This window comes from Cuculus canorus, chromosome Z, assembly GCF_017976375.1.
Source record: "Cuculus canorus isolate bCucCan1 chromosome Z, bCucCan1.pri, whole genome shotgun sequence".
In the NCBI taxonomy this organism is placed as follows: domain Eukaryota; kingdom Metazoa; phylum Chordata; class Aves; order Cuculiformes; family Cuculidae; genus Cuculus; species Cuculus canorus.
In genome coordinates, this window is record NC_071441.1 from 32,821,168 (window position 1) to 32,846,837 (window position 25,670).

Genomic DNA, 25,670 nt, shown 5'->3' on the forward strand with positions numbered 1-25,670 from the left:
TAAAGTAAACTGTATGTGTGTCATGAGTCTTTGTATTACACCATTTCATCAATCCACAGCTAATTGTATGCATATTTTTACCTCAGTCCTACTTTATTTTATGTCTAGACTTTTCACATTCAAAAAGCTATACAAGAGCTCAGTTTTAAGGACCTTTTAGTACATCAGATCAGAAAGCATTTGGACTTAACTTCCAGACTGGATGACCTGTACTCACCCCTCTCTACCTGTCTTAAATGGCAAATATAGGACGAACTTTCCTTAAAGATGTTTACATAGGTCCTTTTTTAGCAGGATTGTGTCTTAATTGAAACTTAATGGTACATCTGCTTGCTTTACCAAAAAAAACCCAAAAAACAACAGTACAAACATCCTATTCTTCACTACAAACTCAATTTCCAAGATAGAAGGAAACAAAAAAAATCTTATAATTGACTAAATTGACTATATTTTATTTCCTTTTTTTTTCTTTATTATGAGTGAGTGTCTTTTTGTATTGACAGTTTTGTGATTTAAGGACAATGGCAATGAGCTCCATCTTCAGGCATCTTTTAAAGTATGCTAAAAGTAATATTCCTAATCATATCCAATGTATAAATAAAAGTAAATTAATAATTAAAACTGTAATAGAACATTAAGTGTCCTTTGGCTCACTATCTTCCTTTTGCCACAAGCATAGGTAGTCCTTTTTCTCGGGAAGAAAACCATAGATCATATTGTGATACTGTATTTTGTACTTGGAGAAACAGCAGCTGACAGCCAGGCACCAGCTTGCCTGTGAAGATGTCAGCTAAGCACACCCAGCAGAGTGATTCCATTCCTACTTAACTGATGTTAGCCAGAGCCGTGGGTAGGAATAAATCAAAAGAAGAGAATGAGTCGGTAATTAATGGTGGCCACAAAAACTGTCAGTAAGAAACCTGGCACAGCAAAAGTAATAAAATGCTGAAGAATGAAAGGATTTGCTACAGAACTATCTACAAGTCCATGTGCATTGGCCATTTTACATTCTACTCACATTACTTTTATTCTATCAGGCCTTCAATGAATCCAAAGCTCCTACTAGATAATTGTGAAGTTCTTTTTCATAGCTTAGACGGTCCCTTGGAAGATCAGGAGTGAGGGAGTGTCATCATGCTGCCAATATTTGCTGTAATGTATCTTTTAGCCACTTAAAAAAAATTGCTTTGTTCCTGGTCTAGGAATGATCCAATCTGACAGGTAGAAAGGAAGCATAAAGTATCTGGGAGCATGAGTGAGTATGAACAAGGTTATGCTTTCCATGATAGGTACCCACGTTCTCCTTTTCCTTGCCTCAGGTGCTTCTCACTCTGGTTGTAGCTCAACCACACACAGCTCCTCATCTTCTTCAGCCTGCAGCCCACTCTCCAGTAAGATCTCCACCTCTGTAAGTTATTAACACTTTTACTCAGATTCCAGCATTACACTTAAACATTCACTCAACTAACAAGTAGAAACAGCATCTCAACGTGTCTAAGGAAATTTTTGTCTTTTAGTGGGCTTGCCACATATAATTTTTTTTGATTGACTCCTTTCTTGGTTCTTAACTTGTGCATCTCCATTTTCCACCCAAAGAAATGGACAGGGCACAGGTCTCGGAAGTGCACTTGTGCTGTTCTTTCTCTTCACAGGACAAGGATATCTTGTGCCTGTCCCCTGACCCAATCAGTGTCACGCTGTCTGCATTAGCTGGGGCTTGCAGGGGCTCTCGACCTGCTCCCAGGGGCATCGAGTACACACCAAGGCAGGTACCACACTAGTACATGGCTGCAGCTTGTAGACATCCACTGAGTTCATCCAGGATATTATTGTGCACTATGCTACACTGACATATATAAGTGGCTATTTGGTCTCCTTATGCTTTGGAGGGGAAATAAAACTTGGAAGACAGACATCCAGTGTACAGTGAACTGTAATGTGCCAGATGCCCAGTTGACCAACCCAGTCCCACACTCCAGTCCACCTACACTGTGTGACAGACACATAATTAAAAGGGCACAAATGCACCAGTCACCACAGGAATGTAAGCATTCTACACTTACAGCACACTGTAAAGCTTTTGTTATATGCGCTTGTACAAATAACATCATCCAGTGATTTAAAAATCATGTTTGAATCTTTACTGTATTTTCTTCACAGCAAAGTGATTTGATCATAATTTTTAATCAAGAATACACATACATTCAAGTATGTTGAAAGCATTACAATCCTCTGCTATGGTATAAAGAAAAAAGAAGAAGGCTAGTCTTCCTTGCACTTACATAAGCAACTAGCACCATGATACAGTCCAGATAAATGTCTTGCTAAGTTACACTTCTGTTAGTTAGTCAATGTAAGTTTTATAATAAAAATAAACTTACGTAGGCAAAAGTGGTTGGGAACTTTTAGCTGGCATTTTTTGGCATTACTCTGAAAGCAGCAAGCATGCCTTCACATAACATTATCCTTTTATTTGCATTACAATCATGTCTATAAGTGTTTCCTGGAAGCTGCTGTAGTCTAAATAAAGATCTAAGGATTCACCTTTCTTATTTCTGCTGCTAATGCACTGAATTAAAACCAAACCCAAACATACTTAAAGAAATTATGAGACATGTAGCAAACAATGCTAGCACCAAGTTACTTTCCCCAAAAAAACGTGTTTCATTTTTTAAACAGAGGCAGACCAAACCCAAAACATTACATGAGAACAATTCAGTGCCAAAAGGGAAGAAGGATGCTCTAAATCATAGCCAGGTGCTCTTTTGCATACATCTGTCTCTAGTCCTCATCTGCCAACATGGAGAGACCTTCACTGGAGTTCAGAGGCTCTTTGTTATCTCATCGTACTTGAAGCTTGCTGGGAAGATTCCCATTGATGCTGAAGTCCATGACAGCAGGAATTTTTATGGAAGATATTGTGAAATCTGCTCTCTATATTGAGTTTCCCTTCTATCTTACAGAATTCTTTTAAAACATGCATGCACATCTATATTATAAAATCTGAAAAACACTCATAATCCCCTTTATTTGTTTTTATTTAATAAATTAAGATAATCTGCTATGATCACCTTCAAAACAGTTCCCTTCTGAGTTGACACATAACTGCTTATGATGCTGCCAACATTCAAAGCAATTCCATGTATAATTTTCTGAAAGGCTGTTGAGGATCTCTGCCATTTTTGCTTTCATACCTTCTACCAACAAAAAAAATGTGTTCCTTTGAGCACCAACTTGATCTCTGCTATCTCTTCACCACAAGCTTCAGTCAATAATTTCTTCAATTTCTCAAGAAACTTGATGTTAACTCACTGTTCACTCTTGCACACCAATATTTTTTAGCCAAGAGTAAGAAAATGTCTGTATTTATACAAGTATCCAATTATACCCAGTGAAGCAATTGAGCTGAGCTCTATCTCACTGTGACAGGTCAGAACACATTCTGTAACCATCTTTTTGTCTCTCCCGTCCCGTTCTAGGTTCCCATGCGATAGGGTTCATCTCTTTTTTGTGTGTGTGTCAGACCTCGTATATATTACTTTGTTCCTCAGCGCAAGATATAAAATCTGTGAAAGAGTTACATAAAGTTATGTGAATTACAGTTAATTTACCAACGTGCTTGGTTCCTTTTAATGGTGATGATGAAAAGAAGGTTCAAGGACACCATTATTCGCTTTGGAATAGTCATCAAATCTTCAACCACAGCTTAACCTTTCCTTTGGAAGTGCTTCCATTAGGAGAACAAGTTAATAGCATCTGATTCGCATCTAAATGATCCATTGAATTACACCACAAGCATCAAGGAAACAGAATGTAGGACTTGAGGACAGTCTTGGCCATTGGATTTGCTCTTAAAGTATCTAAAATCAGTCACTTAAGGATTGTAAACAGACAAGAGATGCCACTCAGAAGAGAGTGGCATCACTGCCTTTATATGCAGCTATGAAAAGTCTGGTCCGATTTCTGAACTGGAAACGACAACAATCCTTCCAAATGCAGACGGAGAGGAGGGAGGGGAATAAACTTCAATTTTTATGCTCTGCATCACACAATATGCTTTTTAGTAGTGCTTTTGGGTGTTTTATGTTTTCACAGTAAACACACACACAAACAAAACAAACTGGAGAAGGCTGAAAAACAAGGCAATTGAATGAAATACTTGCCTGCAGGAAAGCACAAATCTTTCCAACTAAGGGCCCAGATACGTAGTCCGCACAGCTCACATTAAACCGAATGAGTGCACTGCCACTGTAAGAACCAAAGGAGTGGAATGTAGAAAGGGGGAAAAAAACCCGCCACAGTCAGTTTCTTGCCATTTTGAATACCCAGTAAAATTCTACCAGCTGCTATTTGAAGGTCACGAAGAAGTATGGGAAAATGCAAGGTAGTGCAACTGAGCACAAAGAGACCAAAAGCTTTGCACCAGTTTTTCATCAAACATTCATCCAGTTTATAAGATCTCCTTGCCTTCAGCCACTCAGAGCACACAGACATGCACCAGGCACCAGGATAATCACTGTGCTTCTAGCCTGGAAGCAAGGGAAGGGCAAACTCTGTGATTGACTAACAATTTGCCATGCCAGGTATCACCACCCATATGTTCCTCTGGCTGATTCTGGCTGCAAATGGCATATGATTCTAGCATTTAGCACTTCAGTTTAGCAATCTTTGCATCTGCAACTTTGTTAAGAGCAACTACATTAGTTATGGTAATGTCATTCTACCATTTCAAGTGACATGTTGTTAGTAGAAGTGCTTGTAGCACTGCATACTTGTATGCAAACAAATGGAATAAAAGCCTGAATACTTTGCCAAACTCAAAAGGAAATAAACAGCAAGGAAATAAATTATTTTTTTCAGACTTCTAAAAAATAGTTACAAGAAAGAGAAAGTAAAACCATAAAGTACAAGAAAGCTGCATAGTGACTGAGGCTCCTTGGGACCTGGATTAAGTTAAAGGATTTGTTCTGGTGTATCCAATCTTTAGCATACTATTGTACATTCATAGATTTTTAGGGACAGGAACAATAATTAGATATGATCATCCATTTTCACTTACTACAAGTTACAAAGAATTTCTTCCAATGAGGCCTGAATAAAAGCTGACATTTAATGAAGCAGGAGAATATCTTCTAAGACACAACTAATTTTCACATGGTTGGGCTTCTGGGCTAAGTGCACATTTGTGGGTTAATATCAAGCATCCCCAAGTGCTTCTCCACAGGATTGCTCTCAGTCACACGATCTCCCATCATGTATTGAAACCATGGATTGCCCCAACCCAAGTGCAGGACCTTGCACTTGGCCTTGTTAGACCTCATGAGGTACACAGAGGCTCACTTCTCCAGCTTGTCTAGGTCCCTTTGAATGACATCTCATCCTTCTGGTGTGACAATTGGACCACTCAGCTTGGTGCCATCTGTAAACTTGCTGAGGGTGCACTTGATCTCGCTGCCTAAATCATCAATGAAAATATTAAACAGCACCTGTCCCAGTACAATAGATAATAAATAATTAATAATATATAATAATAAATAATAAATATAATAAATTGCTTTCTTTTGACAGCAAAAATCATCAGCACTCAGAGATGTGGTAAATTTTATTTAGCTTGCATAAACTACAAGCTTCAAACTTTTATGTCTTTATTTCAATGCTGAACTCCTCCCTTCTTGGCAATAGGATATTCCTTAATATGTTTTGAAGCAGGGAATAACCATCATGGTAGAGAATAACGATGATTCATCTAGAGAAATACAAAACCCCAGTTGTAATACAGAACAACTATAACATAGCTCAGAGTAGACTGATGAAGTATACCATAGATGAGAGCTTAAGTTTACTTGTAAGCTGGGATACAATCAAAAACTTTCATGTATGCAGGGTCATGCTTTCCCCTTGACTGTGCAGCGAAGCAGTAACCAGTATTACTCAGGCAAACAGGTACAATAATCCCTCTGAGGGAGCACATAGCAATAGTTTCAGGAATTTGCATTTTACCTTAAAACCTCACACGGGAATCAACCTCATGTTGACAGTAAGTGCTTTGACTTTCTCTTCAAGGAAAGTATGTCGCTTGAGAATACCAACCCCTATGTAAACAGTTTTTGTATAGATGTATTATAGGCCAAATTTCAGTCTCCTGTCTGAGAACAGATGTTATCCTGCTGTGACCAGAGGCAAAAAAAATGAAGGAAACAGTGACAGGAAGACACAACAATTTTGCCCTAAATTGTGAACATTGTTCTTTTACCTTTGCATAGAGGCTGCATTTTTGCATTTAGCCTACTGTTGCTACTCTGTGTTCTTCATCTATCACATTGGTATTTTAAATACCCATTAGGTATATATGAAATATTTTGAATTACACAGATATTTTCACTGAAAAATGTGTCTAAAAACTGAGGTACTGGTAAGCTAACCTTCTGAATTGCAGCATGGAAAGATTTCAAAAAAGCTTTTATTTTGAAAGTAAAAAGAGAAATAGAAAAATTAATTATCATAGTCTAAGCCTCAAATTATTCTATTCTATTCTATTTTATCATGTATTTCATTATTGTTTTTTCCTTTCTGTCAGTGTTGTTTGAGGGGTTTTTTCTGGTTATTTCTAGAAAAGACCCATCTTAATTTCCAGACTCGAAAGCATATCAGGACTGTACCCAGTTCGCAGCTAGTGAAACTTAAAATATAAAAATACAAAGTCTTACAGTCTCTTATAGTACTTAACATTAGATTTAAACTAAGTTTAATAAAAAAAATTTACAAGAAAGTAAAATACTGGTTCTCTTTCTCATTAGGGTGCAGTGAGAATTAATTCCTATGCAGAAAGTGCCTTGAGATCTTTGCATGAAAGGCATTACTTTGGTTGAGAGCAAACTAGTATTATTAACTGTTATTAAAATGAATCAGAGACAGAGAACACCATAAACATTTCCCTGCAGGTTAAATCTGAGAACTGCTCTCTGTTGCATTGTAGCTCAGTTTTAACCTTTGCCGTGACGTCAACATATGCACCTCATTTACACTGTAAAGACAATGCTCCCCTGCGCCTCACAGCCTCCCAGCCAGGGCCTGAACAGCTAGCTGTCATACTGCAATTACCAAGGAACTTTTAAAAATAATTATGGATTACAAAAAGAAGTGAATAGTAATTTCATCTTTAAATTTTTTTTTCAAGAACATGCAATTGTAAATACAAATGCATCTGAGTCAAGAGCAAACTTCTTAGTTTTGAAGCCCATAATTTTATATCATGACCCTCAAATCAGAGTCTACCTGTAGAGAAATTCCAAGACTTGAAAGGTTTTGCAGAAACGAATAGCAGGGGAAGGACTTCTCAGAGGAGTTTTCTCTCTGATTCTTGCTATTGGTTTTAGTGCTTTAAGATGCTAACTAAAGCTATTAAAATGCCAGCCTTGGAGACAAAGGTCCTCTGTTTCATCACAAAAGAAGCATATCACAAAGCAACATCAATGTATACTTGCTGAGTTGCCAGTACCAGCCACATGCAGAGGCCTGACAGGATTGTACTATTAATTAATTTGCTGTTTCAAAAATCAAGCTGTATCTGGACATAGGGAAACTTATCAATCTAATCACATTCAGTACTCTGACGTCCAACTGGATTGTCAGTTTTCAGGACTTAGGCTCATAAATACAAAGCAATAGTCATAAAGCCTGTTTAGAAAGGTATCAACTATGAATGGGAGCAGAAAAGAAAATGTAGCAGAGAAGAGCCAAGGCAAGAATGATAGATGCTTCCAACTACTAATTCTGACATCCTTTCTTTTGATAAAGGTGTCAAAATGGAAAAAGAATTACTTAGTCTATAAAATTATTACTATTGACACATAAAAAATTTAAAGCTTTAAAAATACTTAAAGTGGCCTAGAATAGAAAATTCATTTTGTATTGTTTTCATAAGTGTTATTTAGAAAGGTACATTAGTGTAAGCAAAACTATGTATCCTCTTGTGAACACCTGTGAACTATTGAGTTTAATTGGGCAACAGCTGGTGCTGATTGTGGGTTTTCTTACTGTCTCATTACTCGTTTCCCCTTTGCTCTTTCTTGTTTCAGTATTGATGGTTTGTGCTGCTTCTCTAGCAGAAATAGTTAAAGATAGTGAAAGAAAATTATTTAAATCATTTCTGTGCACATCTGTGTACTGTTGAGCTGACTCAGGCTACAGCAGGTGTGTAATGTGCTTGGATGGTGGTCTGGGGATATCATGCATAGGCTAGCAATCCTTACGGTATCTTTCATTCTCCATCTAGGCGACAAGATTTCTGCCAAGGTTAGGAGAAGCTGTTATTTAAAACTATTTTTTTTAAAAAAGTCACACATAAAAATGTTGTCCTTTTGCATTGGAGAATATTTCTTGCTTCTTACTTCAATACAATTATACAGAAGTAATCATGTGTGTCCTGCTGCATTATTTTGCTAAGCATTCTCAGGGCAAAGCTTCTGATCCTCAGAGACAAACTACCATCTTTTGGAATGTTTAAGAGAATTAGGAGTTCAGAGAGAAGACATTTTGAGTGCTGACCTTGACAAAAGCAGAGAAACTCAGAGTGCACAAAGTAGCAGAGTACATTGCAGATGAAAAATGAGTTTTTCTGGAAGAGAATAATGAAAGAAAAGGAGGGGAAAAGCCCTCTGCAGTGAAATTATGAACCAGATGCCTACTGAAAAATAAGAACATAATTCTGGGCAAGTCTGAAATTAATAACAGAAGAAAAACACTAAAAATAGAACGTTACTTATTAATGACTTGAGTGACATAGAACTAGCCTGAGAAAATGGAAAACCCCACCTATTTTCTGAATACATAAGTTCTTCTGCAGAGAAAAAACAGGATTAAGATTAGCCCATCAGCTACTGCACTCACTTTAGTTTGAGCAGATACTAAGTTTAAATATAGATCAATGAAGCTGGTTTTAATATTGTGTATATTCAATAGATATCAATAAGCTAAATAACTTTTAATTTGAGTAACAATACAACACATTATGAACATAATAGTATATACTTTGATTTTATCACCATATATGTATTAATTTGGGTTATTATTGATACCTTTAGGTTTGTCTATTAGTCTTCTTATAAATTTCATTAATAGAGATTCCCTTAGCAATGTCATTACACTAACTCTGCAGCTGTAGCAACAGAAGGTATTAAGATGTTTTGAGACAATTTTCAGCTAGTGTCTCTGCATCGAGCGAGATATGTTTATTGCAGCATTGTGTTTTGTCTTTAATTAATGCAGTATTAGCATTATTATTACCCTCAGAAGATAATTTCTACATACAGAGACTATTTCATAATGAAGAAAGAATTTATTTTCTGGTCCTTGTTAAGATAAGAAATATATTTGTCATGATTTGATGGAAAAACACATTCTTACTTACAGATCACAATTTTGTGTTGAATCAGATAAAGATTAATATGAAGTTTACTGTCAGTATTGTGTTTCCGGTAACTCCAAAATTCATAGGTAACTTGAACTATGGCATTTTATTACTAAAATTTATTTTGTCTTCTGGGCTGCTGGAATTTATCCCTCAGCACAAGATGGCAGCTAGGTTCTGTGTTTGGAAAAAAAGAGTTCACTGATCACCTCCCTGCTTGTTAGGTAGCTGTTTCTAAAAGAAACTTTGCACATGCCCTTCACATCCTTTTGAGACACACCCATTTTCCTGAGTCAGGTGCAATGACAGGCTCGTGACAACACCTCTCCGCTCTGCTAATTGGCTGACTGATAAAGACATATCCAACAAGTCAGTTCACGGCAGTTGTGGGTTTCTGGTTAACATGAAGGCAGATACAACATTCACCAAGATTCAGAAAGTACCTCTTTTAAAAAAAATAGGCAAACAATTCTGGGACTTCAGCCTTTAAAAAAATCTAGATAAACTTCCTGAAATCACCACAGTAAAGTTAGCATTTCTAAGCTTAGTTACAAATAAGAGACATGTCCCTAAGCAGCTTATAGCGATATCAAATTAAGTCATGTTATGGCAAGATATCATGGGTCCGTTATATATTTACCTGCATCTTACCTTTGCAGTTTATATCAGAAAAAAAGCTATGTTTCTAAAGGCTGTAGATTTTCATATCAAAGGCTTGATTCTTGACAGAAAAAAACTAATCATTTAGAGGAATAATGCTACCAATGCAGTAATACTGGTTAGTTATGATCAGAGAAAAAAAATGTAGGTTAAGGATAGTAAAAGCTACCGAAAGCTAAACAAACTTGCTCTTTCAAGATTAATCACAGCATTTTTATCCAGTCAGATGGTCTTTAGGAGGTTTCCTTTAGACCACTGTGAGCCGTTAGAAAATTCATTGACTGATTTTGTTGTGAGATTCAGATAACAGACACATAGAATCGCAGAATCATAGAGTGGCTAAGATTTTAATGGACTTCTAGAGGTCATCTAGTCCAAACCCCCACTCAAACAAGGCCAACTAGAGCCAGTCACCCAGGATCATGTCCAGACAGCTACTGAACATCTCCAAAGAGGTAGACTTCATCATCTGGGCAACCTGTGCCACTGCTCAGCCATTCTCACAATGAAAAAGTGTTTCCCGCTGTTCAGGATGAACTTCCTGTCTTTCAGTGTGTGCTCATTGTCTCTGGTCCTGTCACTGGGCACCACTGGAAAGAGTCTGACTCTGACTTCTTTGTTGCCTCCTTTCAGGAGCTTATGTACATTGATGAAATCAACTCTGAGCTTTCTCTTCTCTGGGCAGAATATTCCCAGCTCTGTCAGCCTTTTCTTGTGGGAGACATGCTTGGATCCCTTAATCATGTTTATGGTTCTTCATTGGATTCTCTTCAGTATGACCATGTCTCTCTAGGACTGGAAAGTTCAGAACTGGACACAGGTCAGTCCAAGGGTAGCCTCATCAGGGTTCAGCACAGAAGAAGTGTGGCACTTAGGGATATAGTTTAGAGGTAGACTTGGCAGTGTTAGGTTTGTGGTTGGATTCAATAATCTTAAAGGTCTTTTACAACGTAAATGGGTCTATGATTCTGTGATGTCCCTTGACCTGCTGGAAGCAATTTTAATGCAGCCCAGAATACCATTAACCTTCTTTGCTGCAAGGGAACGCTGTTGGCTTGTGTTCCACTTGGTGTCCACGAGAATCACCAAACTTTTTTCTGCAAAGCTGTTATCCAGCTAAGGCAACTCACTGTGTTCATAACAATAAAAAGACAAAGAAGGAAATAATTACAAAAAAAAAAAAAAAAAAGCAAAGAAGCAAATAAATATTACCTATAACTTTCATCTTTTATTCACATACAAATGGTAATGTCTAAGAGCCATATTCAAATTTACGAAATCAAGGGAGCCTACATATGTGTTTAAAATGAAATCTAACTAGGCTGAGGTATGTATTTGTTCCAGAAAGGGTCTACATCCAGAGACAAAGCTTGTCTCCATGATGAGATAAATCGTTTTTAAAACTGCACCATCTTTTTTAGCTATGTTCTTGCCTTGGAAATTCCACCTCTTAGATAAGCAGAGGGTCTTTGAGTCTACTCCAAGGGAATGAGGCTCACAGAGGTCTGAAAACTGAGGGGATGGGGGAAAGGCTGTGTAAATAGTGTACCTGAACTTTTGTAAAACCTTTGACACCATTTCTCACAGTATTCTGCTTGAGAAACTGGCTGCCGTTGGCCTGGACAGACATACCCTCTGCTGGGTTAAAAAGTAGCTAGATGGCCAGGCCCAAAGAGTGGTTGCAAACAAAGTTCTATCCAGTTGAGGCCAGTCACTGGTGGAGTTCCCTAGGGCTCAGTGTTGGGTCCAGTTCTGTTCAATACCTTTATCAATGAGCTGAATGAGGGGTTCGAGTGTACCCTCAGTAAGTTTGCAGATGATATTAAGCTAGGAGGAACTGTTGATCTGTTTGAGAGTAGGGAAGTTGTGCAAAGGCGTTTGAACAGGCTGAATCTTTGGGCTGCAACCAACAGTATGAGGTTCAACAAGGCCAAGTGCTGAGTCCTGCACTTAAGACGCAACAGCTGCATGCAGTGATACAGGCTTGGGGAAGATCGGCTAGAAAACTGCCTGGCAGAGAAGGACATGGGGGTGTTGGTTGACAGCCGGCTGAAAATAAGCCAGCAGTGTGGCCAGGTGGCCAAGACAACCAATGGCATCTTGGCCTGTATCAGAAACAGTGTGGCCAGCAGGACCAGGGAAATGATTTTGCCCCTGTACTCGGCATTGGTGAGGCTGCACTTCCAACACTCTCTTCAGCTTTGGGCCCCTCACTACAAGAAAGACATTGAGGTCGTGCAATATGTCCAGAGAAGGGCAACAAAGCTGGTGAGGGTTCTGGAGAACAAATCTTATAAGGAGCAGCCAAGGAAACTGGGTTTTTTTAGCCTAGAGAAAAGGAGGCTGAGGGGAGACCTTATCTCTGTCTACAGCTACCTGAAAGAAGGTTATAGCAAGGTGCTTGTTGCCTTCTTCTCCAAGTCACAGGCAATAGAACAAGAGGAAATGGCCCCAAGTTACACCAGGGGAGGTTCAGATTAGACGTTAGGAAAACTTTTTCTTTCAAAAAGTTACTAGGCCTCAGAACAGGCTGTCCAAGGGAAGTGGTTGAGTCACCATCCCTGGAGGTATTTAAAAGATAGGTAGATTAGTTGCTTAGGGAGGTGGTTTAGTAGTGGACAGGTAGGGTTGGACTCAATGATCTCAAAGGTCTTTTCCATCCGAGCAATTTTTGGTTCTATGATTCTATGAAACATGAATATTTCTCACGCCTACACATCAGCAAGTAGAAAGTTACGTGTAAAGTCGTTCAGGAACCTGTCAGGTTGGATGGGAGGATGCACATATTTTTGACGATGTCAGCAGATATCAGCAGAGGCAGGGCACAGGGCCTACCAGAGACACCCACTGAGGGCACTATTCTGTGCAAACTATGTTGTATCACATCTGACCCATCCGTCCTGCTGCTCAGCAGGTTTAATTACCATTAGAGTAATGCTGCATTGATAGAGTCTCCACTGCTTCTGGATGAAGTCCTAATTGAATCATGTTATCTTGGGTGTGGCTGAATCAGGCTCCACTGTCAAATACAGGTATGTCCCAAGGTTACAGATGCTTTGTAACTACGTCCATTGAATATTGACTCAGGTGTGATCAGTAGCTCAACAAACTCCTCAGTTTGAGAGATGAAAGCTGAAAGATATCGCTAAATCAGCAACCAACGCCAATGTTATGGAATAATTTAAAAAGCACTACAGTGGGGAAGGATGATAAGGCCAACAGTGCTCAGGAAGTCATCTCATAACTTACTATGCTTGTGCGATTGTTACTGTAGCAGTAATAGAGAAATGTGTCAGTAAAGTCAAAAATTACGAAGTTTTTAACAACAAAAGGTACCCTTAGACTCCATTGATAAAACTATAAGATATAATTTTTCCAGTAGCTACTCTGTTATTACCAATCACTCAGTTATCTGGGTGATAGGGTGTTTAACATCAGAACTGAAAGCAAGAGAAAAACCATTATAGATCTATACACAATTTCCTATTTAGATTCTTACAGAATTTTCCATGTCAACTGTTAAAACAGCTTACAACAAATTACCACTAAATTCACAGTAAACCACAAAAGATACGTAGTTCTCTTCCCGCAGCCAGCTGCTTTTCTCTCCTTTGCTGTTCCTTCTTTTTATTTTCTGGTTTTGCCTTTGTATTTTCTTTCTGCGTATTTTTAGCAGCAGCTTCAGAAAAGTGAAGTTGAAAAATTGAGCCTTAGACTTTGTTCTGAAGGCAGTGAGATTTGTTGTCTTTCTTATTTCCACCATAATGAGATCCAAACCACTTGCCTTGATGCCAAGGAAGCCACATTTCCAGCTCCCACGTGCTTCACCCTTGAGGTTGACAAGCTCATAGTTTCTGAAGGAACACAGTTGTCAAAGGATGTCATCAATTCAAAGGCAGAGGTCCTCTCAGGGAAATCTTGAGTCATGTTCACCACTGGTCTTGGAGATTAATAACAGGACCTTGATTTTGATCCAACATTATTTATAGTTTCATAATAAATATATTAAATACATTAGTTCAATAATTTTGTAGTTTTCTTCAGCTAAAATCTGAAAATGGGGTTATAGAACAGAGGAAGAAGAAGAAATGTGGTGACTGCCACTGAGTATGTTTAACTCACTGGAGCATTATTATTTAGTTTCTACCTTCTTTTCAGGCCAGGCACTCCTTGTTCAGCAGCTTTTAGTTAATTGGTGATTTCTCTATGGACAGACATGGAAAAGTTAGGTATGAATCTTTTTTTTCCCATTCACCATCTGAGGGAACTGCTGCTTGGTTGCATTTCTACATGCTATTTTTATACTTGAACTGCTAACACATCATCTCAAACTAACAAATCAACTTATTTAAAATTTCCTTTATGTTTTAATTTAAAAATATGTCCTTTCCAACGCACAGCGGAAAGCTTCCATTGCTGTCACTGACAACTAAATACAGCCCAACAGTGAGGTGGTAACAATGAAATGTGCTCTTAATGTGGAGGATCACTGAATCGCCTTACTCCCAGCCTGGCAAGCAGCAGGAAGTTTTCCAGGACAATGCTGAAGCAGAAAACCTGTACCAACTACAATGAGTTTTGCTAACTTGCTTGCTGTTACCAGTTCCTTCATGATTTCTTTAATTTGGCCTTTTCCTGTTCTGTGCTGCCGGCATTGCTGTTTCTTGCCCATTTATTAGCTTTGATGTTTTCAAGGCATGCACAGCCAATATGTCAGCAACGCCAAAATGATAGTAATAATAAATTCCATCTGATTATAATGCAGCAAAAGCTTGTATCAGCTTGACTTTCCTTTTACCTTAAGGCTACCTAATAATACCATAAGACCAAATTCAGAACTAATGTGTAGGAGAGTTTTCATTCAAAGACCTTGAGGCTGGGCTGGTTAACCTCCATGGAATATCAGGGCAGTCTCTTGCTCTCCAGCCCAAGCAGGGATGAGCTCAGGTGGAACAGGTGACCCCATCCCTACTCCACTTCTTCAGTCCCCCTCTGGGGATGTGAGTGAGGAAGGCAGAGATGGTAGACAAGAAGAGATCTCATAGCACTAGACTGGAAAGGCAGTAGAACCTCATGAGAGCACATAGTATCATCATCATTTTGTGATGATATCTGGCAATGTGAATGCTCTTAATGCCATGCTATACTTCTTCTACAGACTTTTCTGCAATGGAAAACCTCTATTTAAGATTGGCAGACCTTAATGAGAGTTAAAAAGCCAGAGAATGTCCCAAGAAAGCTGCTCTGCTAAAGACCCCAAAAGCAGGAATCCATGACCTAGATGGATTCTGAGATTGAACTATGGATTATTTCCCTTCCCATTAAAGCTCTGCAGGGGTTTATTTATTTGGATTTTTTCTGAGTTCATTCAATGCCCTCCTTTTGTTTGCTTATTGTTGCTGTTGTTATTTAACAAAATAGACTGTTCTCTTATAACGTCTCCTACTTCCTCAAGTCAGTCATAAAAAATTGCTTACACATAACCCCCGAACTTGAATTTATAGTATCTGTCCTCCAGCTACACTGGTATGGATTGACAGCCATGCTCCTTTGTCCAATACATCCCACAGAAACACCTAATGGACTTAGCAGGTCATTTAATGAAAGGAAAAGGGAGGACTGACTGCCAGTTTCATGTAGATCAATATAACAATGTAGGAAGCATTAATGGAAAATGGACTGATTAGTATAATATTTTATAAGACTGAAACTGAGATTTAGTTTACAGAAAAGAAAAAGAATATATTGATAGATCTTAGACTTTCACATTAATGGAGAGAAATGAAAACCCATCAGAGCAACTACATCCAAAATGAGGTAAAAATTGAAGAATATTTTAGAAAATAGACATTTGCAAAACTTTTTCAGAAAAGTAAAAACTTTCCTTAATAAACACTTATATTTAGTATTTTGAAGAATCACTTAGTATCACTAGAAGTTACATTGCATTCCTCTCTCAGAAAGGTTATTTTCCTGTTTTTTAAACAGGGTGCAAATTCTGACAAGCAGCCAATGAATCAATAAAAGGTATTAAAAGTTATAGAATCCTTCTGATATTCAAAAGTCTTTACAGGATAATTTGAAGCAGATTGCACAGGGTATATTTCTTGTTTCTCTCCTCTGAAATATCCTATTGTTTACCTCTTGAAGAAAAAGTGCGGTAAACAGGAGGGGTTTTCAGCAGAAGATGTAATAATTGTAAAAAAGAATAACAATTCTGACACGGGACCGAACTTTTTTCTGAATGAAACACAAATAGAACAGTAGTGCCTTATCTTTAAAACAAATCAGCCAAAAGTTATGACTAGAATGTTAACTTCCTCCTTAATTAGCCAGCATCAAACCAATGTTTTCTTGGGAGTTAATGACTTCAGAATGGCTCTCTGGTGGCTGAATCCAGAGATGATTAAGGAGAAGTAAGCAGATAACTTTACATGTAGCTAACACACATGATTGTGTTAGTCAAATCTAGCTGATGTCTAACTGTCTCCACTGTAAAAACTAGTGGTGTGGCTTATCCTCTCTCTAGCTGTCTTTGCCCATTTAGTATGTGCACCCCATAGTCATGGATACGAAGATACCTAGAGCCCTGTTTCAATCAACTGCGGAGGATGCTTCTGTAGGAGGAACTGAGTGAAAAGCCACTCTATTTAGTTAATTTATTGGTATAACCACAGCAAAATATTCAAGCTCCAGAGCTATACAACAGCTAGTCTAGCCAGGACTGTCTCCAGCCTAGGACCAGAGGAGTCTCTGAGAAGCTGCTAGGAGTTAATCTATAGCACCAGGTATGATACAAGATAAAAAGTAATCTGTATAGAATTTGTATGTCTTGTAGCAGAATTTAGTTTTCCAAAACCACTAAATCATTACAGAAATGGGATTTTCTTCAGTAATTATTTAAGACAGGTATTTCCTAATAGCCCTTTCAGGTCCTCATACCAAGTGTAAATACACAGAATAAGACTGTCGTATGATCATTCTCTCAAAAGACCTACAAGATAGATATATTAGTTGGAAAGAACGTAGTTCTCTTTAAAACAAAGAATGCAGTTCAGTCTTAATCATTCAGTCTTGTATCACCTGGCAAGAGGACTTGACAACAAAATCCTCAGGCAAATCATTCATGCAATACACCTGGCTCCACACCAAAAATACCAAGTGTTTGTTTAGGGATGGTACATTGGTAAGAGAAACAAGAAGCACATCAGAACAGAATTGCCTTCGAAAACTGATGTGGGAAACCTCATCTAGAGTTAAGGAAAATCCAGGGCATGAGGACACTGGGACTAGAGGGTACCCACTATACAGAGCACATAAGCAGAGGCTCTCAGCTCCTGTGGAGGGGACAACCTGGGCATAGGCCAGCTATGTTGTTGCAAGCAGTGGAGCTCAGGCACTGAACTGAATTTGTGACTTCCAAACAAACCTGTGATGCAGATATTGGTCTAATCTATTCTACTAACATCACATCATGTGGCAACCCTTCCTTATCATCTGTGCAGGATAAACAATTCTGCTCTTTCTAGCACTCCTCCCTAAACTGCCTGCAGAATACACCCCTTACCTCACACAGCTTAAATAGATTGTAATTCTGTTCCTTTAAAAAGACTGTGACTCTGCAGAATATTAAAAGTGTGACAGATGTGTTTTGTTTAGAGACATATGAAGGTGAAATAGTTACATTCAAACAAGTTGAGATAGAAAAGGAGTAAAAGGCAGGAAAAAGAAGGATTAAATGTGTGATTGTTTTTACTAGTGGCAGAACTGTGGAGCTTACAATGACCAGTCAGTTCCTTCTTTCCCATGCCAGCAGATCACAGATGAATTGGCCCTTTTCCAGCAAAGACAGCCCAAGCAGTAGCATCAAGTGGGCAGAGCACAAAGTAGAATGGAATAATCACAATGACAGCAACTATGAAGTTGGTGACTTTTTCTCCCCTCCTCAAAACTTTCCAAATACTACTGCTCTTGAAAAGTAAGTGCTAGTGCGGCCTGTATATCCAAATTCTTGCAGAGAAAATTTCAGGATCATCCCTCCCCTCTCTTCAAATCATATGATCATAGCAGTCATAGGACAGGTTGGAATGATCAAGCCTATATAGCATAAAAAAATAATGGCTGGTAAATACAAATGGCTGGTAAAATCTTTTTTACTGATCCCAGAGGGAGGCTTGTGGGGGAGGTGGCTATTAAAATGAGCTTTGTGATAAAAGTACACAGGAGAACTGTTTGGAAGGAAATTCAATTTTGTAAGTTGCTGTCTTGTAGCAATAATCAAAATGACAGCACTGCTGAGAGTTACTAATTTCCTGCAGACTACCTAATTTGTGATTATGGTAGCAATACATCTCTAGAACCACTGTGAAGCATTAGCTAGGGGTTTTCCCCCTTAACTTTGTCAAAGCAGAGAATTAGGTATTTACAGCCTCCCTCTCTTTTCTATTTGAAATTTGCATCATTATTCAGCAAAGAAATTGGACCCCTCTGCCCTATGCAATTACATTTCCATGACTCAAGTGTTTTATCCTGTTGATTAATATCATTCACATTTAAATGATCACAACCAGCCTTTGAAGTCATTAACACCCCATTAAGATGAATGAAGTAACTTACCTTTTGTTTCAGTCTCCTGACACTGGAATCAACAAAACCGCAGCATATTGATTTACAGAGTCAAGACTGCCTTCACAGCCATTGAAGAAAAAACTATGCAGGTTTAAATACAGGACAATGCTTCAATATTTGCTGAATAATTCTGTATGATCCACTATCCTGAAATTTCAACAACATAGAGACTCATTGCCATCTTAGTAATAGGATAATGACATTTAAACCACTAATGAGTCTAGCCCAGTTTGCAACATGATGCAAATAATTTTCAGCATGAAATTTCCATTTAACGTCTTCTTAGAGAAAATAAATGAGTATATGCAGCATACAGCTCTGTAAAGAAAACATCTCCCTGGGTTTACATATCTGCTGACTCTGATATTTATCCTTATACATAAAACAATAATGTAATCCCTATTGTATCTCTCTATTCAGAATGCAGTACTGATACACTAAAATCTAGTTAGAATTAAGGGGCGGGGTGAGGGTCTTCACAATGAGTAGTTCTAAATAAAAGTGTATTTGGTCTACAGTAATGTGCTTTGTCCTAGCTTAGCTACATTAGCTACTCAGAAAAAGAAGTGCAATTTACATGGGCTTTTGGAACAATCTTTCTAGACTAGGCTAATTTTGGGGTTTCTGCAGTAACAGTGATGCTAAACTATGTACTAGACAAAAAGCCAATACTCTTTGACCTGGTAAGCTGTAGAAGCGCTTCTGTGATCACATTCAAACCATAGTGTATAAGAAAAGAGAGCAAATAAGGAACAAAACAGGAAAAAGCACACAATCCAAAATGTAGCTTTGAACCATCTTTGGCTCATGAATATTCTCATGGAAAAGGTTCTCTAGCATTTTTATAGAAGCAGAAAAGAAATTTTCATTAATTTCTACAATAATAATTTCTTTCCTTTACTCTTAAAAAGTAGGAGGCTGGTATCCTTCATCTCTGTGTGAAGCAACTAGATGGTTTATAAGAGATCAGAGAGGTCAATGTTTTTTCAGTCCGCAACTGCAGGTCTGAATTAGGTAGTGAATTGGGACTGTTGACATAGGAAAGAACTGTTCAGATTGAGTCATGCCAACAAATTGATACTGCATTTAATTAATCTGCTTAATATTGTTGAAGGACAGTTAGGCATTATTACTGTTATTCTAGAGAGACACAAAAAGCAGCAGAGAGGCAATGACTTCTGCACAGCACCCAGCAAGACAGCAGCAAAAATATCATCAGGACTTGGAAATTCCTATCTCCATGCTGCCAAGACCAAGCTGCCTAATGGACTCTGCACTGGTTTGCTTTTATGAGATTGTTCCTTGCTCCAGATCTCTTGTGATGAAGCTGCCACAGTGAAGCAGAAAACCAAATTAACTTTATCACTGAGCATTTCAAATGCAGTGGACAAACTGGTTGCAGCGAATCCTAATTTTGCTTTCAGTAAGAAAAGCTTGACCTGTTAAACATGCCAAAAGCAGAAAGATGGCTCTGATTTTCTCAGTAGGGAACAAGTAACCTCACCCAGGCTGACCTTCAGATTGGTAGTAATCCAATTGTGAATTTGAAGCAGGAGACTCCTCTTATTGTCCCTTAAAGACCTCCACAGTGTTCTGTTCAAGATCAGTAAATAAACCTGCATCACTGACTGTTGCTTTAAAACAATCATCATGAAAAACGTTCCATAATTTTCTGAAAATGTTAATCAGAGAAAGTGATCTGGTTATATTTAGCTGGTTTCAAGTTTGCTGCTCCAGGGTTCAGCATGTTCTGGATGGAATTAACGTTGTGTCAGTCTGATGGATTTTATGATTTGAGGTTTGGTGGGTTTTTTTCTTTGCTATCAGTCATACAGACTTCCCACCAGAACTCTGTTTCATGAGAGCAAAGATTTAAACATCACTACTTATCCTTCACATTAGGTTTAAATAGGGACAATATGAAAGCAAAGGTTCCTATTTCCTGTCTTGTGTTAAATATTTTTTCCTCTATAAGACATGAAGAGAATATTTCACAGAAAGTCTGTATAAAACACAAAAAGGCTACAAGCTATGTGAAGTGTGGCTACATTGGGCTGGAGTTTTGACATTATTTGGATAGAGAAACCTGGAACATTTCATCTTGATTATAAAACCCTAAGGAATGCCCAGGGTGTTTCACCACATGCTATGAGAGATGATGGGAGAAAACTGGCAGAAGTCATATCTTCCCACCCAGTTTAACTGATTCAGACAGGGCAATTTTGTTGGAAGAGTCTGCTGGCGATCAATATGTCTCAGCTTGCTCCTATACGCCTTGCTGAGAGAGCGAGCTGTTGGAAGAGAATCAAGACATGAAACTTTTTCTACTCTATTTTAAAGCTTATGAAAGCAAATGATCTCCAGGGCGCTAATCCTTTCACCTTGGTAAACATGCAACGAATCTAAATGAAAGAAAAACAGGACTCACACCTCCTCCTTCTTCTCCTTCTGCAGCAGCACTGAGTCTTCCAGGCTGCATAACTGTATCTACCTTGCCAGTGCACTGCAGCCATACTGTAAATCTCAGATTTGTAAAAAAATAAAAATAAAAATGAATAAAATGAAGAAAACAAAGAGAAAGGAAGAATATATTCCTTGCCCATTTCTAAGCATGTGTTTTCAAACAAAAAGCCAGCACCTTGCCCTACATGAACAAGTATAGGTTTGACAAAGGTGAATCAGTTCAGGCAGCCTCTTTGTTACTGCTAATGACAGGCACCAATTCTCTTAATCTTCCTGTCTTTTTTGGCACCAGCTCTGACAGTAAGTAAAACAGCCTAATTTTGAAAAACAATTAGAGTTGTTACTTTTTCCTGAAGAGTTACTTAGCAGTACTTACTTACTGACTAAATATTTTTGTACATTGTATAAATAAACCTAGCTTACTGCGCTCAGAAGGCAGTACACAAAATCAAGGTTTTTACTTGAGGCATTCACTTATTTACTTAATATTATAAATGGTTGTCAGTAGTTTCATCTGGCAACTCAAATAAAAATACCCCTCTGGAAATAAAGGATCAGGTCAAAGAAGATGACTTTCTCTTTGTTTCCTTAAGGAATAAAAAGTGCCCCTAAAAACAGTATTTTCTCTGTATCTTCCCAAGGTTAAAGTAAAGAACAGTGAAATTTACAAAAGCTCCTGTCAAGCATAGGATGCTTGGACTTTAATCAACAACAATGCACCTTTCTTCATTGGAGGCATAACAGCTAGCAAACTGTACCTGTCTGTTTAAGAAACACTCTTCTAAGAGCTGCCAGTCCACTTTGCCCTGGCATTTTCTAAATCCATTGACTTCTTAGAGAAGATGATTCAGTATCGGTTGCTTGCTGGCTATACAGCAGGGATCAAGAAGACCAGATGCTCTGGCTGAAATTGCCATGGCTGACATTGGCTGGAGGAAGCTGAGGATCTGGTTCAAAAAATTCAGCACCACTTGAATAGGAGATGAGATGGAGAGAATTGGATTAATGTGAAAGAAAGGAATAAGTCATTGAACAATGTTTTATATAATAGCTGATCTACAATTTTCCCTAAAAAATACATCTCTTTGAGGGGGAAAGGAATGTTCCAAATCTGCGGTAATTCTATGTATCTGGTCCATGTAAAAATAGGTAGGTGGTTTTATTGTTGCAACAGGCCAAATTTAGCAAGATCTGTCAGATGTGTGGTAAAAGGCTGTGCACCAGACATATCCTGCTGAAAAGCTCTTTTCCTGTTGGGAGGCCTACAAGGGACCAGTAGGAAATTTTGGGTTACTGTCACAAGGCTCTAGTAAAGAGCAATTTTAGATGCCCCCTCATGCTTCCCTTGCATCAGTTAATCCAATACAATGCTTTCATTATCCCACTGCCATAAGACTATGTCATTTAATACAAATAATGATGAGCACATACATGGAGGCATGAAAAACTCATGCATATTGGCTAAGGGACTTCCTCAGTTCCTACATATTTCACCTCTCACCTAGGATGCAGGTAGATTTGTCTGCTGGATATTGCTCCCTCAGTGCCATTTCCATTATTGGTAGTTTACTTCAGAGTGTCAGTGAAAAAGCATAGCCTGCTTTATTGAGAAATGCACATGAATTTTCCTCTTTAGATATTAAAATTACCTGGTGCAAAAAGTTTGTAGTAAGTCCTCTGTCTCATCTGAACTCTGTAACATGCAGTAATGGCTTTGAGCACGAATTCCTTCTGGCATTCATTTGCACCACATATTTAAGTAGCTGGTGTAGGTCAGTATTCTATAGCAAAACATGTATAGGGAGGAAATAGTATATATGGTTGCAGAACATAGACCCTGCACTGTCCCTGCAACCTTTCAGGACCCCAAGTGAACAAAGCCCGTAACACAATCCCAGCCTCCATAGTCTGCTGCAAATGTCTTCTTCTGTGAGCCTTAATGCAGCACAGCCATGGATACCCTGTTGTTCCTTCACTTACATTAAAAACAAACTAGCTACGGTTACTCTGTGGGAAAAATTGTAAAAAAAAAAAAAGGCACTGGTAGCTTTTACAGCTAATCAGTCTGTTTCAATGTGTACTCAAAAATGTTTTCCTTGCTATACAGGGGCACAAAACCACAACAAAGCTACTCAAACATTTGCTTGTAAAGCATACATGCATACAAAGAGCCTGAGACTCCCTCTATGTATGTGAAAGCTTGGAATCATGTGTAATGCAATATGCACGCTGTAATTCTAAAGCATGCTTGGGCTAGCTGAAGGAGGCAATTAAGAGTTTCCTCACTTTGTTGCTTCATCAAGCACTCTACAGGAATTTAGCATTCATTTATTTTTTTTTTACCTTGATTTTTTTTTTCTTCTAGAATGAAAGTGTGGGATGTTCTCACTTTGGAAAATGCTGACTAATTCCAGAAGCAATTTCCAAGAGTTACAAGAGAAACCACTTACCTGGTTTTCAGAAAAAAGGTGAAGAGTCATTTCTGGAACACAGAGAAATTTGTCTAAGGCTCATTAGAGACAAAAAAGTATTCTTGACACTACTATTGTGATAATAGTAGCATTACAGTAGACAGAAGTGGACTCCACCCATGATCTTACTTCAGAGCATGGCGATAACATATAATTCTTTCATGGTAAGAGTGACTAGTTGTAATGGTCAACTAAATGGTTTTATTTATCTCATTGTATTTAGGGGAGGAAAAAATATTCAAAGAACTGCATGAAAGTGCATGTTTCTTTTGTGTTGAAGATTTAACTATTCAGATACAGCTGTATTTAGATTATCAAGTTTTCTCCTATCGTACCAGAAGATTTTAGGGACTTTCTCACAAAAAATAGAAATGTGTTCATCTGCCCCAGTATTCCGTCTCCAGCAGTTGTCAACATCAGAGGCTTTAGAGGTAGGCAGCTGTCAGATTCTCTCCTCCTCTGGCCACCTACACCACCGCCCTGCGTTCAGAATTGTATTCTAATGTTGATAATTAATTCTGTGCCTTAGCAATATCCTGTGGCAATAAGTGCTAACTCTGCAAGACAGAAATAAGTTTTACTTTTTCTATGCTGAAGTTTCCCTCTTTGTGAGACATTGAGTGCCTCCTTGGCTTTGTACCTTTATTAGGCACTTTCTAACTTTCCCCTCTCATGTTACCCAAAGATTTCAGCGTCTGAATCAAATGACAGACCTAGTAATGTTCAGGAGCTTGCTAAATGGCAAGAAGGAAAAAGAAAACCAGCAGTAGCGCTACGGCTTTCAGCATCACAAACAATTGAAAGACAACACAACTAAGATGACACTAAATAGCAGGAAACAGAACTAAGCAGAAATGCCGACAAAGTAAGTTTTTAGGCAGCATATAATTATCAGAGGCAAGAGAATCCCAGCAAAAGTATGGGCTCTTGCCTGCTTCACTTATGCTGACAGAGGAGATAGGCATGAGAGGAAATGCAAGACTTTTCAACTCCACTTGAGTCAGCCTGCAAGGCACCATCTTGAAGGAAAAAAAATCTGAATAGTCAAAGCCAGCTGAGCTGGTTCTCCACCTTTGGAACCCAGGGCCAAATGTTCTTTTACCAGAGACCGACCCTTACACATTGTACCTTTCCAGCAGTCAGTTTTGCCTACATTCCACCAAACATAGACCAACTTCTTCTTGTCAGCATTCTGATTGCACAACATCACAGGAGAGATGTAGTGATGGATTACATAGCCTGCTCTAAATATATTGTTATGATTTCATTTTTGCACAGAAATATAAAAACCCTTTTAAGTATTAGAACCATGATATATATGATAAGGTAATGGCTAGCCTAGAAGACTTACAGTTTTTCTAACATGCTTTGAAAGAAACAGTCAGGCCTTCAATATATTACTCTTCCTCCAGTACTCACTACAATTTGAGCTAGTGTTCTTCAATGTTTCTAAATTATTGGGAAGACTGCAGCTAATCATCCATTTCCTGGTGTTTTCCAGCAGCCATGCCAGGATTGTAAGTTAAAATAAGTCCCTTAAAATTACAAAATGTGCTGCAACTTGTGGAAATTATTTTGAAATGTGAGTTGAACGATCAGCTAGGAGACTGCAGCATGTGCCAAAAGGAACCTTATATTTGATGACTGCTGCTGATGTGATGAAGGACAGCTGACAAATCACCTCTGAGAAACAGTTTTTCTTCTACTAAAGTCAATTAGAGCACAGGAAGGCATTTGGAGAATCTATTTCTTGCTCAGTCCAGCTTTCTCTATGCAGTCACAAACCTAATGTTCACACTGCAGTCTTGAAAGTCAAAAACTGCAGACTAGACAGTAATGCTGGGGTATATTGGTCTTTTCTAAGCTCCCTTATGTAACTTTCAGGAATGCCAGAAATGATTTTAGGCTGACAGTTAACTGCTGGTGCTATCTGAAGGGAACAGACAATGCAGCAGTTGGGAAGAGACTATTAAACAGCATTTGCCTGTAAAATTCCATCTACAATACAGTGTGCCCAAACATGCCTTGAACAGAAAGCA

At 38.3% G+C, this 25,670-nt stretch overlaps 1 long non-coding RNA gene across 1 annotated transcript; it reads right to left on the reverse strand.

The window, feature by feature from the left end:
* Positions 1-9,430: 9,430 nt before the first annotated feature.
* Positions 9,431-18,832, reverse strand: LOC128850531 (uncharacterized). The gene is made up of 3 exons (XR_008447954.1): positions 18,686-18,832; positions 12,994-14,009; positions 9,431-11,198 (listed from the first exon to the last, which is right to left on the reverse strand). It is a non-coding gene; the product is annotated as an uncharacterized LOC128850531 (long non-coding RNA).
* Positions 18,833-25,670: the final 6,838 nt, after the last annotated feature.